Source organism: Paroedura picta, chromosome 8 (genome assembly GCF_049243985.1).
Source record: "Paroedura picta isolate Pp20150507F chromosome 8, Ppicta_v3.0, whole genome shotgun sequence".
Taxonomy (NCBI): Eukaryota; Metazoa; Chordata; class Lepidosauria; order Squamata; family Gekkonidae; genus Paroedura; species Paroedura picta.
In genome coordinates this window covers 102025980-102042565 of record NC_135376.1, presented here as the reverse complement: position 1 = coordinate 102042565, position 16586 = coordinate 102025980, and the positions used below count along the sequence as shown (strand labels likewise).

General features: G+C 48.3%; 1 protein-coding gene across 47 annotated transcripts in view; it reads left to right on the top strand.

The window, feature by feature from the left end:
• The window catches only part of SORBS1 (sorbin and SH3 domain containing 1), a 268843-nt gene that overhangs the window by 131414 nt on the left and 120843 nt on the right, over positions 1–16586 (top strand). The window contains exon 1 of one of the 47 annotated variants that reach the window (XM_077351041.1): positions 9034–9426. The exons of 45 other annotated variants lie outside the window; for them this stretch is intronic. The gene's annotated coding sequence lies outside the window, so the exon portion shown is untranslated. Of the gene's footprint in view, positions 1–9033; positions 9427–16586 lie in introns of those variants that run through there. One more of the 47 variants, XM_077351048.1, reaches the window with a different exon arrangement.

Sequence of the window (16586 nt, the reverse complement as noted above, 5' to 3'; positions counted from 1 at the left end):
AGCCTTGACTACTTTTGTTGGCAGGGTGATGTCTCTGCTTTTTAGGATGCTGCCTAGATTTGCCATAGCTTTCCTCCCCAGGCGCAAGCGTCTTTTAATTTCTTTGCTGCAGTCCCCATCTGCAGTGATCTTGGAGCCGAGGAAAATAAAATCTGTCACTATCTCCATTTCTTCCCCATCTATTTGCCATGAATTGAGAGGGCCGGATGCCATAATCTTTGTTTTCGTGATGTTGAGTTTCAAGCCAACTTTTGCACTCTCCTCCTTCACCCACATCAACAGGCTCTTTAGTTCCTCTTCACTTTCTGCCATTAGAGTGGTATCATCTGCATATCTGAGGTTGTTGATATTTCTCCCTGCAATCTTGATCCCAATTTGTGACTCCTCTAATCTCGCCTTTCTCATTATGTGCTCTGCATAGAAGTTAAATAGGCAAGGCGACAGTATACAGCCTTGCCGAACTCCTTTCTCAATTTTGAACCAATCAGTGATTCCATGTTCAGTTCTCACTGTTGCTTCTTGACCTTGATTTAGATTCTGTTATTTTTAGAAGCAGCTGGTCCAAAGTGCTGGTTTTTATGTTGTATGATGTGCAGCTGTTTTCAGCACCTTTAGGCAGAAAAGGGTCTGTACCTCCAGATGCAAAACCACGTAAAATTCTACAGCCAGAGCCACTTGTGGCCCAAGCTCAGCTGGGAGCAATTGGTTATCTATCTGCCCATTATTCTCATAATATGGACATATTTATTGTACACCAAAGGTTTCCCATGCAATTCAATCTCAAGTGAATGCAAACTTGTTTTTTCCTATTTATCGCTGGGATCTGTTAACCGTTTTCATTATGCTGTATGTTAATTTACTTTCATACTCTACCTACGAGTTTGAACTGATTATTTCCATTCCATGACATTGCATTCAAGGAAATGTGCTTGCAAATGAAAGCTCATACCTTGAATAAAACTTTGATTCAGCAATGGCTGCGGTAAAATCTGGTATAGAACCTTTAAACAAAATAAATACCCAGGAAAGAATTCTTGTCAGAAACATAAGAACACAAATATTGTTGGGTACGGAATATGAATTGTCTGAATGAATAAAATTAATGGCCCATTTTATATGGGTGTGGGAATACCACCGTAGACCCATTTTTTATTGTTCAAATACAGTTTCCTGGTCCAGATAGGTTCCATGTGAAATAAATAATTCAGTGGAAAGTGGGGGTGGAGCAGATGTGTCTTCACTTAGTGATCACATGTATGAACCTGGATATGTCAGTCAGTAGTACTTTTATTGGAGTAGGTTAAAACAGGGGTAGTCAACCTGTGGTCCTGCAGATGTTCATGGACTACAATTCCCATGAGCCCCTGCCAGTGTTTGCAGAAGGAAGAGAAGGATAGAAGAATAAAATTAAAACATAAGAGGAGGTTCTGTTTTTATTTATTTATTTTATTATATTATATTTCACATTGCTTTCCATGTGTTCTTGGATTCTCATAGGAGTTAACAGATACTTTGCTTCCAGTCCAGTAACATGAGAGTTCTGGTCTGATAAAAGATATGTGCCAAGAATCAGAGGACCCTTTCATCTTACACGCGAGTGAACTGATTATAGTAATGCCGTTCAGCATAAAACCCATAATACATACATGGGAAAGAGATTTGAGGTTTCCAGAGTTACATATACAAAGTCTTCATTCGTTCATTCGTTCAGACAACTGAGAGCACGTGGAGAGAGCTACTGGGGAGTGTAGCTGCTGACCAGGTGAGGCTATTGTGCTGACTGGGTGAGGTGATTGCTGGGTAATTGTTGGGAGGATTAAAAAGGGCTGCTCCTTGCCAGAGGCGCGAGAGACAAAGGGCGAGAGACAAAGGGCTCTTGGCCTGTGGCTCTTAGCCTGGGGTTCTTGGCCGAGCAATTAGAATCAGTAGATTATATTTCCCTAGTACTTGCACTGCCTAGAAATTACAATGGACCTCCAGGACACTCATCCCATCATCTACAGTGAGTGTGACATGATTGCCTTCCTCCCAGAAGACAAGATGGACTACATCTGCCCCAAGTGTAAACTGGTAAGACTTTTGGAGGAAAGGATTAGGGGATTAGAAGACAGCATTATTACTCTGACCCAAAGTAAGAAAGGGGAGCAGTTCATAGACCAGAGCTGTGCAAATTGGAATAAAGAGGATACAACCAGTCCTGAAGAGGATAAGGAGATTGACATCACTACGGAGCCTCTGCAGACAGTTCAGAAAAAGACTCAACGGTGTAGAGCGAGACAGTTCTCGGGGCCTTTGGAGCTCCAGAATAGATTTCAGGCCCTTGCAGAGGAGGTGCAAGGGTCAACGAGGGAAGAGGTCCCAAAACAAAGTCTAAGACAAAGGGAAGAGGCCACGGGGACAGAAGGAAATGGAGTTGAGAAGAAAAAAAAAGGAGAGTACTGGTCATTGGAGACTCCCTGCTAAGAGGAATGGATCGCCATGTGGCTGGGCCCGACCCCCTAACCCGAGAGGTGTGTTGCTTGCCAGGGGCAAAAATTAAAGATGTTTCAGAACGGTTGCCCAAACTCCTCAAATCTACGGATCGCTACTCATTTGTGATGGTCCATGTGGGAACGAATGACATGTCCCTGAATACCATCGCTCCTATTAAAAAAGACTATCAAGATCTGGGGAGGAAGCTCAAGCAAATGGGGGCACAAGTGGTATTCTCTTCAATCTTGCCTGTCAAGGGAAGAGGAATGCGTTGGGAGAGGAAGATAATGGAGGTGAATCACTGGCTGCGTAGTTGGTGCCGGCAGGAGAGATTTGGTTTCTGGGACCATGGGATAGGCTTTCTTGAGGAAGGCCTACTAGCACCTGATGGACTGCACTTATCGAAGCTGGGGAAGAATGTGTTTGGCAGGAACCTGGGGAGATTCATCAGGAGAGCTTTAAACTAAAGCCACTAGGGGAAGGAGACGATCAACATAGGGAGTGTATGGAAGGAAAACGATCGGGGGCAGCCCAACCGGCAAGGCCAGCTCATAGGGAACCAAAAGTAAAAGGATTCAGTTGTCTTTATACTAACGCCCGAAGCATGGGCAATAAAAAGGAAGAGCTGGAACTTCTCATGCTGATGGAAAGGTATGATCTAGTAGGCATCACAGAAACTTGGTAGAATGATTCTCATGACTGGAATGTAATGGTGGATGGATATGAACTGTTCAGAAAAAACAGAATAGATCGATGTGTGTTGGGAAACAAACTCTGCGAAGCGTCCTCAGTCATGCAACTTTCTGACCTGCCTGGCTAACAATTTCATTTATCAAATGGTAGATGAACCCACAAGAGGTTCAGCCATACTGGACTTAATACTGACCAACAGGCAAGAGTTGGTGGATGAGGTGAAGGAGCTGGGGACCCTAGGGGGAAGTGACCATGTCCTCATAGAATTCCTTTTGAGATGGGGAGCCAAGGAAGCTGAGAGTGAGCTAAGATTGGCCAGGGAAGCCCATTGTAACAAGAAAAGATTTTTCAGTTATGTGAGGAGCAAACGTAAAGTAAAGGAGGTAATAGGCCCACTGTTGGGTGCGGATGGACAAACTCTAACGGAAGATGCAGAGAAAGCAGAAAGGCTTAGTGCCTATTTTACATCTGTTTCTTCCCACAGGTCAAAATGTTTAGGCACATCTAGAAGAAGAAGAGTTGGTTCTTATATGCCGCTTTTCCCTACCCGAAGGAGGCTCAAAGCGGCTTACAGTCGCCTTCCCATTCCTCTCCCCACAACAGACACCCTGTGGGGTGGGTGAGGCTGAGAGAGCGCTGATATCACTGTCCGGTCAGAACAATTTTATCAGCGCCGTGGCGAGCCCAAGGTCACCCAGCTGGTTGCATGTGGGGGAGCGCAGAATCGAACCCGGCATGCCAGATTAGAAGTCCGCACTTCTAACCACTACACCAAACTGGCTCTAGAGATGGCAGTAGCCAAAGGATAGTGTCTGGGTGGCAGGTTAACATGGATAGAGAGATTGTCGAGGGGCATTTAGCTGCACTGGATGAGTTCAAATCCCCTGGTCCAGGTGAAATGCACCCGAGAGTGCTCAAAGAACTTTTCAGAGAACTTGCACAGCCCTTGTCCATCTTCTTCGGGACCTCTTTAAGGACTGGAGATGTCCTGGAGGACTGGAAGAGAGCAAACGTTATTCCGATCTTCAAAAAAGGGAGGAAGGATGACCCGGGAAACTACAGACCAGTGAGTCTGACTTCTGTTGTGGGGAAGATAATGGAGCAGATATTAAAGGGAGCGATCTGGAGGACAATTTGGTGATCCAAGGAAGTCAGCATGGATTTGTCTCCAGCAGGTCCTGCCAGACCAAACTGGTTTCCTTTTTTCACCAAGTAACAGGTTTGCTGGATTGTGGAAATTCGGTTGATGTCATTTACTTGGATTTTAGTAAAGCTTTTGACAAGGTTCCCCATGATGTTCTGATGGATACGTTGAAGGACTGCAATCTGGATTTTTAGATAGTTAAGTGGATAGGAAATTGGTTAGAGAACCGCACTCAAAGAGTTGTTGTCAATGGTGTTTCATCAGACTGGAGAGAGGTGAGTAGCGGGGTACCTCAGGGCTCGGTGCTCAGCCCGGTACTTTTTAACATATTTATTAATGATCTAGATGAGGGGGTGGAGGGACTACTCATCAAGTTTGGGAGGACTGGCAAATACTCCGGAAGATAGAGACAGAGTTCAACGAGGTCTGAACACAATGGAAAAATGGACAAATGAGAGCAAGATGCAATTTAATAAAGATAAGTGTAAAGTTCTGCATCTTGGTCAGAAAAATGAAAAACATGCCTATTGGATGCGGGATACACTTCTAGGTAGCACTGTGTGTGAACGAGACCTTGGGGTACTTGTGGATTGTATACTAAACATGAGCAGGCAGTGTGATGCAGCGGTAAAAAAGGCGAGTGCCATTTTGGGCTGTATCAACAGGGGCATCACATCAAAATCACAAGATGTCATAGTCCCATTGTATACGGCACTGGTCAGACCACACCTGGAGTACTGTGTGCAGTTCTGGAGGCCTCACTTCAAGAAGGACGTAGATAAAATTGAAAGGGTACAGAGGAGAGCGACGAAGATGATCTGGGGCCAAGGGACCAAGCCCTATCAAGATGGACCCCTGGATGGAATCCCTTGTCTGAAGACTCCCCAAACGTATGGACGTATGTTCGCTGAAGAAACTCAGAAGCAACTGTGCAGAGATGATCTTTGGAGCCTGAAAGACCCCCAACAAATAAATCCCCTGAACCTACTTTGTCACCCATGAAACTTTAGATCAGGGGTAGTCAAACTGCAGCCCTCCAGATGTCCATGGACTACAATTCTACAAACGCTGGCAGGGGCTCATGGGAATTGTGGTCTATGGACATCTGGAGGGCCGCAGTTTGACCACCCGTGCTTTAGATGCTCCTGAGGCTGAATATGGATGTCCTATACCAGTGGTCCCCAACCTTTTTGTCACTGGGGACCACTCAACGCTTGACAATTTTACTGAGGCCCGGTGGGGGGGGTAGTTTACTCCTCTACTCTCAACCACTGCCCTAACGCTCTCTGATCGCTATGGTAATGTTTAAACATCCCTTCAAAATAAGATACAGACACGCCACAACAATGAACAGAAGGAACATTTTATTTTCATGGAAATTTTAATTCATGACAATGACAAATCAATGGGAATCCTGAGCTTGTTTCTCTGCAACGAGATAGTCCCATCTGGGAGTGATGGGAGACAATGACACCCGAAGTGTGTTGTAAAGGGCCGGGGGGGGGGGGGGAGACGGCGTCCTTCGCGGCCCACCTCCAATTAGTCCACGGACCACAGGTTGGGGATTGCTACCCTAGAGCATAGACTCTTCAAACAAGCCGCATATGCCTCTAAACGTAGCTGAAAATTCAGAAAGTGCTCCTTTGAGGAATGGAGGCTAGATGTGACTCACAAAGCAACTTTTACTTGCAGCTTATTAGAGCCTGCTTGTTGGAGAAACTGAGCACAGCAGCATCATGCATGACATGGCCGTGGAATTCCTTATCTCTGGCATGGAAGGAAGGGGGTTAGTTGCACAAGTGTCCCTATTTTCCTATATAAAATGCTGGAGAACATGTAAATGCCACATCCTGACTTGTCTGATTGTAGGTGCACAAAAATGAGCATGCTCACAAATTTATGGCCAGGCATGTTTTCCTCCTTTGCTTTCCCAGGATGTCGCAATCACTGAAACATTATTATGAATAATAATATCCAAACTCCACAGGTACCACACGAGAGTATGAATGACAAAGTGATTCTCCCGGCAACAGTATCGGGAAGAGGAACAGTCAGTGCTGATTTTTTGGGCACTCCAGTTGCACACAAAACTCATTACCCAGGGGAGGTTCAGTTGGCCTGTTTTGCATTATTAGAGGAGATCATTTCAAAACGTCAAGCCCAAGAGGAAGGGGATATGTTTCTCTCCTGCTGGGACCAGAGTGGCAGATCTACCTCCCTGCCCACCTCTGCAGGCCCTTTGACAGCTGACCTTTAGGGCTGACGAGGGCAATAAGGCAAGAACTGTCAGAGGAAGCAGAGCAGAGATGGAGACTCCGATAAACTCAGTTAGGACAGCTAAAATGGCACTTCCTGCTGGGTTATTTGCAGCATTTTACTCGCTGGACGGACATTATATCCCTGCAGCTCTAAAATTGTTTGACGTGAAGTCAATGGCACAGGTATGCCACAGCTCCCTTGATCTCATTGGACTCTCAGTATCATCAGCACAAGTAGATGGAAGCTGTTTTGCGTTCTGTGTATTCGGATTGTGCTTGTCTTATGTTCTCTTATGGAATGGCATTGCGATGCCAGCGGTGCCCTGAATCTCGGCCAACAGAAGGAATGTCTGCCCACTTACCAGCTCAAGCACACGGCACAGAAGAGTTTTAGCCTGCAAGGGTTTACTCGTGTTGCAAATAGTTATATATTGAGCTAGACTAGATGGCATTGGCCAGGAAAGTTGCTCTTTGTATGAAAACAGCTGCTGGCAGCATGGTTTCTGGCCAGAGAGGCCTCTGGCTACAGGCCTCAAAGTAGAGCCCCCCTTTTGTGTCTGACACGTCCATGAGTCTGAATTAATTACTGAACTTGGAGCCCGGTGCAGCTGCTCCGGAAGGAGAAAAATATAGGGTAATCTTAACTTTTTCCTCTCGCCAAGGTTATCTCAAGTTTGCATTCAGCTTTGTGCAACAACCACATTCGTGTCCAATTTATCTTGAGTTTTCTGGGCATTTGAAACACAGTGCTCAGATTTTGCAACTGCCCACACAATCCGATTCCCCCCCTCAATCTACACAGAAAGGGGAGCTTCGAGTGGTAGTAAACAGGTCTTGCTGTGTTCCCAGTTTTGTCCTTTGATAGCTGAACAAATATTTATTTGAAACAAGCAAGTGTTTAATTTTCTGTTTGGTGCATGTGCGCACAGTGACAGGAGGACTTTCTTATATAGAGAAAAAAACATTCTGCAGTCCTTTTGATTGTGTGAACTTGCCTGGCTGGGGAGCAGCATTCCTTGATTGCGGCTGGAGGGGCTCTGATCACGGACATCCAGAACCAGCTGGCCCTCCTCCTGCTTTGACTGTGGCTCAGACATGCCCCCTTTGGGGACAGAGAATGTCAAACAGATTTGCTGGCAGAAGGTAACGAGTATTGTAAAATAAATGAAACCGGTTTGTTTGAATGGCTGATTCAGTCCCCAGCATGAGAAGTGTATAAAGGACCAAGCATTAGGGATGGGAAAGACCTTTCTCTTCCTGAGAGCTGCCACCTGTCTTAGTAGCAGACCAATAGTCTGAGGGAGTAGAAGGCAGCTTCAGGTGTGTTCCAGGTTGTTCCAGTCCAACAGGTGAGTCTCCAAGAGCTTTCAGATAATGGCTTTCATCAGGTTGCAATAGCTGTGATGAAGCTAACCCAACTGAGTGAGAAACGAGCTCAGTGCTCACTTTACTGGGCCTGTGCTACAAAACGGATAACACAGAGCACAAGAGTAAGACTCGCTGACTTTGTTTTAAGAAAAGGAAACAGGAAAGGAACTTCTCTGCTGAACTTCAGGCAGCTTCTGAGGTAGCTGGGGGCAGGTGGTGATGTCCAGATTCCGGAAGATACAGGGTAGATTCTTGCTTGTTCTTATTGTGCTGAGGCCCCAAGAGGTCTCCCACCCATCTCTTACTGGGGAGCATTCAGCTTTGTGGGCTGCTGCCCCCACGTGCTGGACGGCCTTGCCTTCAGATGAGCTCCTTTCCGTTGAGAGGCTGGGAGACAAATGCCGGAAGCCAGGACCGAAGGGGAGAAACACGAGCCACTCTGGTTATTGCTCTGAACAGAGGGCACAAGGGTACACGGTGAAGCTGCCTTATACGCAGTCAGTCCCTCATTCCATCAAGACCAGTCTGGATTGCTCAGACTGGTAGTAGAGAAAGGGTCTTTCACATTATCTTCACTCGAATCTTCCATCTGGCGATGCTGGGAACTGAACCTGGGATTTTCTGCATGCCACGGAGCCTAGGGGCTGGGGCAGGTGCCCAAGGGAGTACAGGTTATTTCTTCTTCTCTGGGGGTTTGCTCCAGTTCCTTTCTCAGGCCCCCTCTCAGTCAGCGGTTTGTTGTCAAACTCTCAGGGGTTTGAACAAGATGAGTTGGTGTTTCAGTGAGCTTGGGTTAGCCTGGGGGAGTTGCTGTTTTAGGTGACAGGGACAGCCATGACAGTCTGACCTCCAAGCCCCTTGTGTGTTTCAGGAACTGTGTCTGGCTCCAGGAGCTGGCTCTCCCCAGAAAGGTGCAGGCACTTAGGATCCCAGGGCTGTTCTGATGCTTGGGTCTTGAATTCGGGGTTTTAATCGATATTATTTCTGGTTTCAGAGAAGTGCTGTGTTCACCCGCACAGAGTTGGGTAACTTTTAAAAGTCTCCGGGCTGTGAAGTTGCATAAGATGGGTTAGTGGCTGCTGGGTCCAGATTCTTTGCTGGCCCATCCCTACGATGATGAAGCAGAACTTTTTAAAAGCAGTGAACTTTCTGACTACTGGGAATCTGCTGCTAAAAGGTTCCAGATGCCAAGAATTTCAGGAGACGCCGCTTTGGACCTTTCCATTCCTTTCTCCCGCAGCTGTTTCCACTCTGTATTTTAATGAGGGGGCCGAACTTCAGCCAGTGGGAAGGATTTCCCCTAATGCCCCCCCAAGCACACACACATGGCTTTGCTAGTGTGTAACATTCTGGGCTCGCATTGTGGGAATGCCTGGAGCTGCACACTTCCAAAAAAGGGGAAACATCGTGTTCTCCACCAGTTGAATTCTTGATTACAAGCACTTTTTCTTTCTCTTCATTTCCTCTGGATTTTCGCTTTGGCCCAGCTGTGTGAGTATTTAAAACTTTTCAAAGGTTCTAAAGAAGTCTTTGTTGTTGTTCATTGTCCTGCAGTGTAAGTTGGATCTTTTAGGCATTTGGAGGCCAGTCCAGTTGGAAATGCTGCATTTAGCCTGCATGAAAAGGCGCTTTTTCTCTTAAACTTCTACTCTCCTTTATGATCCTCCCCCCTTTAGTGTTTTTACAGAACAGTAAATGGTACTAACAGGCAGATCTGGAGCAATTTTATTTCTTTGCACTGAAATCATATGCAGTGATGAAACTTTCTGATATTTGCTTAGCCAGGAATGTCTTTAGGAACGCGACTCGGGTGTCTCCATATGTTTGAAGTTTGTGTGTGTGTATTTGCTCTTTGTCTCATCTGGGTTGTTTGCATGTAGAGAAAGAGCTGGCAGTGGAATCCTGAAGGGAGCTTCACCCTCCTAAACCCACTGACTCTGCCTTAGGATGGCCTCGTGAATAATGTTATTGGTTTTTTTTATTGAGTTGTACAGCAAACAGATTTTTTTAATTGGTTGCCTGTGTGTGTGTTCCCAAAGACTGGATAAAACTGAGCGTCTGTTGAGTGGCGTGACTCCCTTTTATGCTGCCATTCCGGAGTGCCTCTGCAAAACTCAGCAAATAGCAGAATTCCCAGGAGAATACTAAGAGGCAGCCCAGATACTTTCTTCCTTTTTATCCTTCTTGGAAGAGGGCTTTTCAAAATAATTCCTAGCATTTTGTATTTTAATTGCCAAAAGTAGTATCCTCAGGGTGTCAGTTTTTGTCTACGCTTCTGACATGAATGCTAAGATGGGCCTGTTCTCTTGGAAGCCCACCAAGATTGGCTCCATGCTTGCTGTGGTGCCGCTGGGATCCTTTGCATTCCCTGGAGAAAAGCGGAAGGAAACAGGGTGGTGTTAGAAGAGACACAAAACCCAATAGGCTTCATCTCCTTCTGCCCCAACGCCCATCATGAGGTCTGTTCAAGAAGTTCAGGACTCTGTGTGGTTGTCTCCCACCTTATCCCCTCACGATATCCCTGTAAGGTGGCCTGGACAGATTTACAGTGACTGGTAGAGGTCATTCAGAAATGGCTCAAGTCTGTCTTTCGGATCCTGCCACTGCCACGCTGGCTTGAATGCACCTGCTTCTGAGGCTCTGCAGATGGCGACACTCACCTTTGTCTGCCTCCAGTGGATACTGCCCTGTTGCCTCCCAGGCCGGATTCCAGGCTAGTCTGGAGGGAACCTTGGGGATTGCAGAGGGCTCCAGGTTGTGGGGGTTCTATTGAATCTTTTCTTTTTGTCTGCTTGCGTGTAGATGTATGACTCAGTGTAGAACTGATCTTGGTGACCCTCGCAGACATAACTCTTGAGCAATTAGTCAGTGAAGACCCCCATGCCTAGATCAGTCCCAGATTAGTCTTAGCTTTTTCCTGATTTCTGGGAAAAGGAGAACCCTGTTTGTCAGTGACAGACTATTAAAATTATTATTGCCACTCCTGGCCAGCCGGCTTGAGGCAATTTACAGAAATAAGATAAAAATTCCCTATCCCACCCCACCCCACCCCACTCTGCCCATCTCCCCTTTTGTCTTCAGTGGACTGCGGGGCCCTGTGGCCCATAGGAGAAGGAGGGACTCAACTCCTGGTGGGAGAGCTCCATTTTATAGGCCCCGCAGAACTGCAAAAGCTCCTGGTGGGAGCACATTCCACCAGGTAGGGGCCAGGACCAAAAAGGCCCTGGCCTGGACCGAGGCCAGGCATACGTCCTAAGGGCCCGGGACCTCCAACCAGTTAGAATTTGCAGAACTTGATATAACTGACAACCAAAGCAGCTGGCACAGCACTGGCTGCATATGGGTCCTACCTGTGAGAACCGTTGATGCTGCATTTAGGGCCAGGCCTGCATAGAGCGAGTTACAGAAGTCCAGCCTCGAGGTGACCGTTGCATGGATCACTGTGACTAGGTGCTTCTGGGACAGGTAGGGGGCTAACAGCCTCGCTTGGTGTAGCTGGGAAAATGCCAATTGGACTACCTTCGTGGCCTCTATTGACTAGGAGGCATCGAAGGTCAACCCAGATTCCTGGCCGAGGGCCAGAAGGGCATCTGGGACCTGAGATCCGTGTCCTGTTGCACGGTATGGTGTGGTTCTGTGCCTGAGAAGAACTTGAGGACACTGCAGCTGCAGGCACCCGTGATGTGGAGGGAATTTGGGTGTACGGCCTTTCCAGGAATCCACTGGGCCACTGTTGAGGGTTCTTGGGTGTATGCTCCAGGGGACAGGCACATGCCGCTTTTTGGCTTTGTGTCTCTTGAAATGGGTCTTGTGTGTAGAGAAGGCAGGAGGAGGCAGGGAAGCTGCACACTTCACACCAGATTGTTCAAGTGGGGAATGGGGTAAAGAACTCTACCAATCATGCGTTGTCTTCGTTGTGGCCGGGGAGTACATTTAGAAACAGATGCCACATGGATTTGAGGACAAGGCATAGTGCAGGGGGTTGGGCTAGATGACCCATGAGGTCCCTTCCAACTCTAGGATTCTATGAGAACTGTGTGTGACTATTAAACAGTTCCCTTTGACTAATCTCCACTGTATGCTTTCCTTAAGAATTTCAGGAAGGCACATTGTTGCCTTGCTGCTGTGCTGTTTTCTGAACAGGGATGCAATTTAGGAGACCCCATGCCCTGCTGGGCTACTGCCCAAGGGAGACAGACGCTCTGCAAGTGGGGGCTGCTGCGGAGCTGCGCCGGCAGCAGTGGTGGTGCAGCATGTAGCTGAGCTGCCGGGGGATGACTTGGGGTATGAGGGGAAGGTTGAGCCCCCACCCCCCACACAAGTCTTGTGGGTTCCCCATGCTTGTAGGACGTGGTTTATGAACTGCAGTTTCAGCTTCTGGCTTGACGGCTGCTCGCAAAGGGCTGGTTTCTAAGGTTTAGAGCAGGGGTAGTCAAACTGCGGCCCTCCAGATGTCCATGGACTACAATTCCCAGGAGCCCCCTGCCAGCGAACGCTGGCAGGGGGCTCCTGGGAATTGTAGTCCATGGACATCTGGAGGGCCGCAGTTTGACTGCCCCTGGTTTAGATGCCATAGCAAAGTAAGAGACGACGTTTTGTCTGAACCCTTCCTGTCCGTCACTGACGTCGTCCCTAGTTTCTTTCCAGCTTCATTCTTATTCACCATTGATTTAAAAAACAATTGTGTATGGTGCTGTTGTTTCCTAAAAACTAGATTGGCAGGCCAGACGTTAGGAGGACGTGGTGTTTTCTTCTTCATAAATTACATGAAACCTGTATCTGGGATGGCGTGTGCATAAAAGCCAGGGTAAAACTTAATATGACAAACTCATGATGATCACAGAAATATTTGTGTGTAGATTGCGAATGTTGCAATCCAGTTTGAGTCGCATATTATGCTCGTAATAGGTATTTCGACCACGGAAGTCTTTTATGGACAGTGAGCAATTTCACTTTTTTCAAGTACCACTAAATAATGTAGGCTTTTCTGGTAACAAATGGTAATTTCTGGTAACACTTTGGTAATCCAGGAAACAAACCTTGCTTCTTGCTTGCATCCTTGCATTTCAAACCATGTTCCCAAACGTGGTGGGGATGAAAGCCCGTGACACACGTTTCAGCAGTCTTCGTGGGGAAATACTGTGTAGGTCTGTCCCTGGAAGTCCCTCAGTCCAGAGGGAAGCAGAATTCCAGCCAGGCCCTTCCTTGACTTCCTATTTGTTGTTGGTCATATGAACAGTTCAGTCATGGTGTTTGTGGAATTGGTTTATAAGTCTCGGCCCTTCTTGGGGGGGCTCACCAACACACCCTTCAGCGGTCTGTGCATTCCGGAAAAGGCCACAGTTCTCCAGCTCGCCGTGGTCCCGGCTGCACCCACTTCTCAGCCAGTGTCTAGGATGGGAGGTGCCAAGAGAGGCAATGCTCAAGTGGTTCAAAAGGATCTTGGGGTGCTTGTGGACTGCAAGCTAAATGTGAGCAGACAGTGTGATGCGGTGGTAAAGAAGGTGAATGCAGGCTTGGGCTGGGTCAACAGAGGCATTGCACCAAAATCACAAGATGTCATAGTCCCATTGTATACCATCTCGGTCAGACCCTACCTGGAGCCCTATGTGCCATTCTGGACATGTTCATCTCCTGGATGCTTTGGGCTGATCCTGCACTGAGCAGGGGGTGGACTAGATGGCCTGCATGGCCCCTTCCCACTCTAGGATTCTCCAGTTCAGCAGTGGAAGGGGCTGCCTAAGGAGGTGGGGAGCTCCCCCTCACTGGTGGTCTTCAAGCAGCAGCTGGACAGATCCTTCTCCCGGATGCTTGAGGCTGATCCTGCCCTGAGCAGGGGGTGGACTAGATGGCCTGCATGGCCCCTTCCAACTCCAGGATTCTAGGAGTCTAGTTCAGCAGTGGGATAAAGCACCGCCTAAGGAGGTGGTGAGCTCCCCCTCACTGGCAGTCTTCAAGCAAAGATTGGAGACACACTTTTCTTGGATGCTTTAGGAGGCTTTGGGCTGATCCCGCACTGAGCAGGGGGTGGGACTAGATGGCCTGCATGGCCCCTTCCCACTCTAGGATTCTCTAGTTCAGCAGTGGAATGGGCTGTCTAAGGAGGTGGGGAGCTCTCCCTCACTGGCCGTCTCCAAGCAGTGTCTGGACAGATCCTTCTCCTGGATGCCTGAGGCTGATCCCGCACTGAGCAGGGGTTGGACTAGATGGCCTGCATGGCCCCTTCCCACTCTGGGATTCTGTGGTTCTATAAGATGGGTGAGAGCTTGGACCGGCCTGAGGAGGTGGGAGAGCTGCAGTCTCTGGAAAAGCCAGTCAGAGAAGCTGCCTCTGTTCCTCCACTGTGGTTGTCTCCTCACATTCCAATAAAGGAAGTCCATGGATGCTTTAAAAACCAAAACCAAATGTCAGTGAGAACAGAGCAGATGGCTGAACACAGTCTTGGTATGTGTCATTCCAGCACACAGCAGGACAAATCCCACTTTCCCTAACTGTGTTCCTTGGCTGCATTCCTCCATGTGTTAAAACAAAATGTGTCATTTCTGACAAGAGCACAATTGGCCAAAGCCTCCGGAACCCTTTCTGTTAGAATTGGTGTCATCATCCTTTTCCAGTTGGCAGCTGTACCGTGTTCTGCTGTGGTCAGAACTTCTGTAGAGTCTCTGAAAATTATCTAATGTATCCTATTATTTTTGCAGTAAAGGGATCAGAGTATTTCTTCATCTAGTTTTATATTCTGTGGACATAATTGGCTACTTTCAGACCATATGAATAAAATTACTGTAGCCTGTCTTGCCCACCGTTACTGTTTTCCTAATTATATGCACAATTCAGTGTTATATTGTTCTGAAATAGAATTTAAGGATGTTTTCTTCAAGATTTGACTCTCTGTTTTTCATTTTCCCAGACCTTTCTGTTCATTCTTAGGAATCAGGTTTCCAAGATCTCTTCCCCACTTTTTGTATCTTTTAGTGTTAGTCTGATCCCAAATTAAAGGGAAGGTGATTGGAAGCCGCTTTGAGGCTCCTTCGGGTGGAGAAAAGTAGCATCTAAGAACCAACTCTTCTTCTTCCTCAGTAATCTCAGGGCTTTCTCAGCCTCACCCACCTCACGGGTCTGTTGTGGGGAGAGGAAAGGGAAGGCGATTGTAAGCCGCTTTGAGCCTCCTTCAGGTAGAGAAAAGCGGCATATAAGAACAAACTCTTCTTCAGTAATATCAGGGCTCTCTCAGCCTCTCCTCCCTCACAGGATGTCTGTTGTGGGGAGAGGAAAGGGAAGGGGATTGGAAGCTGCTTTGAGCCTCCTTCGGGTAGAGAAAAGTGGCATATAAGAACCAACTCTTCTTCTTCTTCATAGCCTTTGTTCCCCAGGCCCCAGATCAATCTCACTGCTCTCCCCTGAACCCTCTAATTTTCTCAACATCCTTTTTGAAGGGAGGCCTCCAGAACTTGTCGGGGACCCGCTTGCTAACTGAAAAAACAGGGTGCCCTTTTGAAGAAAACGTCACGCCAGGCCTGGTGAACGATACAACAGGAACAAGCTTTATTTCAGCAACGTGGAGTCCGCTGGTATGGAGTAAGAGCTTCCACCGAACTCCAGGTGGAAGCTCCCTTTTATACAAAACCCAAGCCACCAAGGACCGAACCACGACATTCTGCCCCCCCAAAGGTCCATTCTCCAACCCCCCGGGACGGCCAGGATACCGCTTGTGGAAACGTTCAGTGAGTCGGGGCGCAAGGACGTCCGCTGCCCAGACCCATTCCCGGTCCCCCAAAGCGAAGTCCTTCCATTCCACGAGGTACTGCAACTTCCCCCTGTGGAGTCTAGAGTCCAGGATATCCGCCACCTCGTGGTGCTCCCCCCCCGGCAGGACCTCGGGCGCTGGCGGGGAAAACACGGGGTGCCAAACGTCACCGTCCGGAGTTTTTTTTAGAAGGCTCACGTGAAAGACGGGATGGATGTGCCGGAGGTTCTTGGGGAGCTTGAGCTTGACCGAAACTTCGTTGATCGGGGCCAAGACCTCGAAAGGCCCCAAAAACCGAGGGCCTAGCTTCTTGCTGGGCAAATTCAACCGTAGGTTCCGGGTGGAAAGGTAAACTCGATCCCCCGGTCGGATCTCCTCAGCTGGTCGTCTCTTCCGGTCGGCGTCCTCTTTCTGCGCTGCCTTGACTTTGTGGAGCTGCTCCTGCAGCGACTTCCAGCAGCTCCCGGCACGCTTCCCCCACTCGCGAAGGTCGGCCGATTCCCGGGCGGGGACCTCTCCAAGCTCCGGGAAGTGTCTCAGGTCTGTCCCGTAGACGACGGCAAAAGGCGACATCTCCGTGCTGCTGTGGTCTGCGTTGTTGTACGCGAACTCGGCCAGGGGGAGCAGGGGCACCCAGGTGTCTTGATGATAGGAACCGAAACACCGCAAGTACTGCTCCAGTACTTGATTAACCCGCTCGGTCTGCCCGTCCGTCTGGGGGTGGTAAGCGGAGCTCAGCCCTTGCTCGATGTCTAACAGGCGCAGGAAAGCTTGCCAAAACCGGGACACGAATTGTGAGCCCCGATCGGAAATCACCTTGTCCGGCAGCCCGTGCAGTCGGAACACGTGATCCAGGAACATCCGAGCCAACTGTGAAGCACTGGGGACACTGGCGCAAGGAATGAAA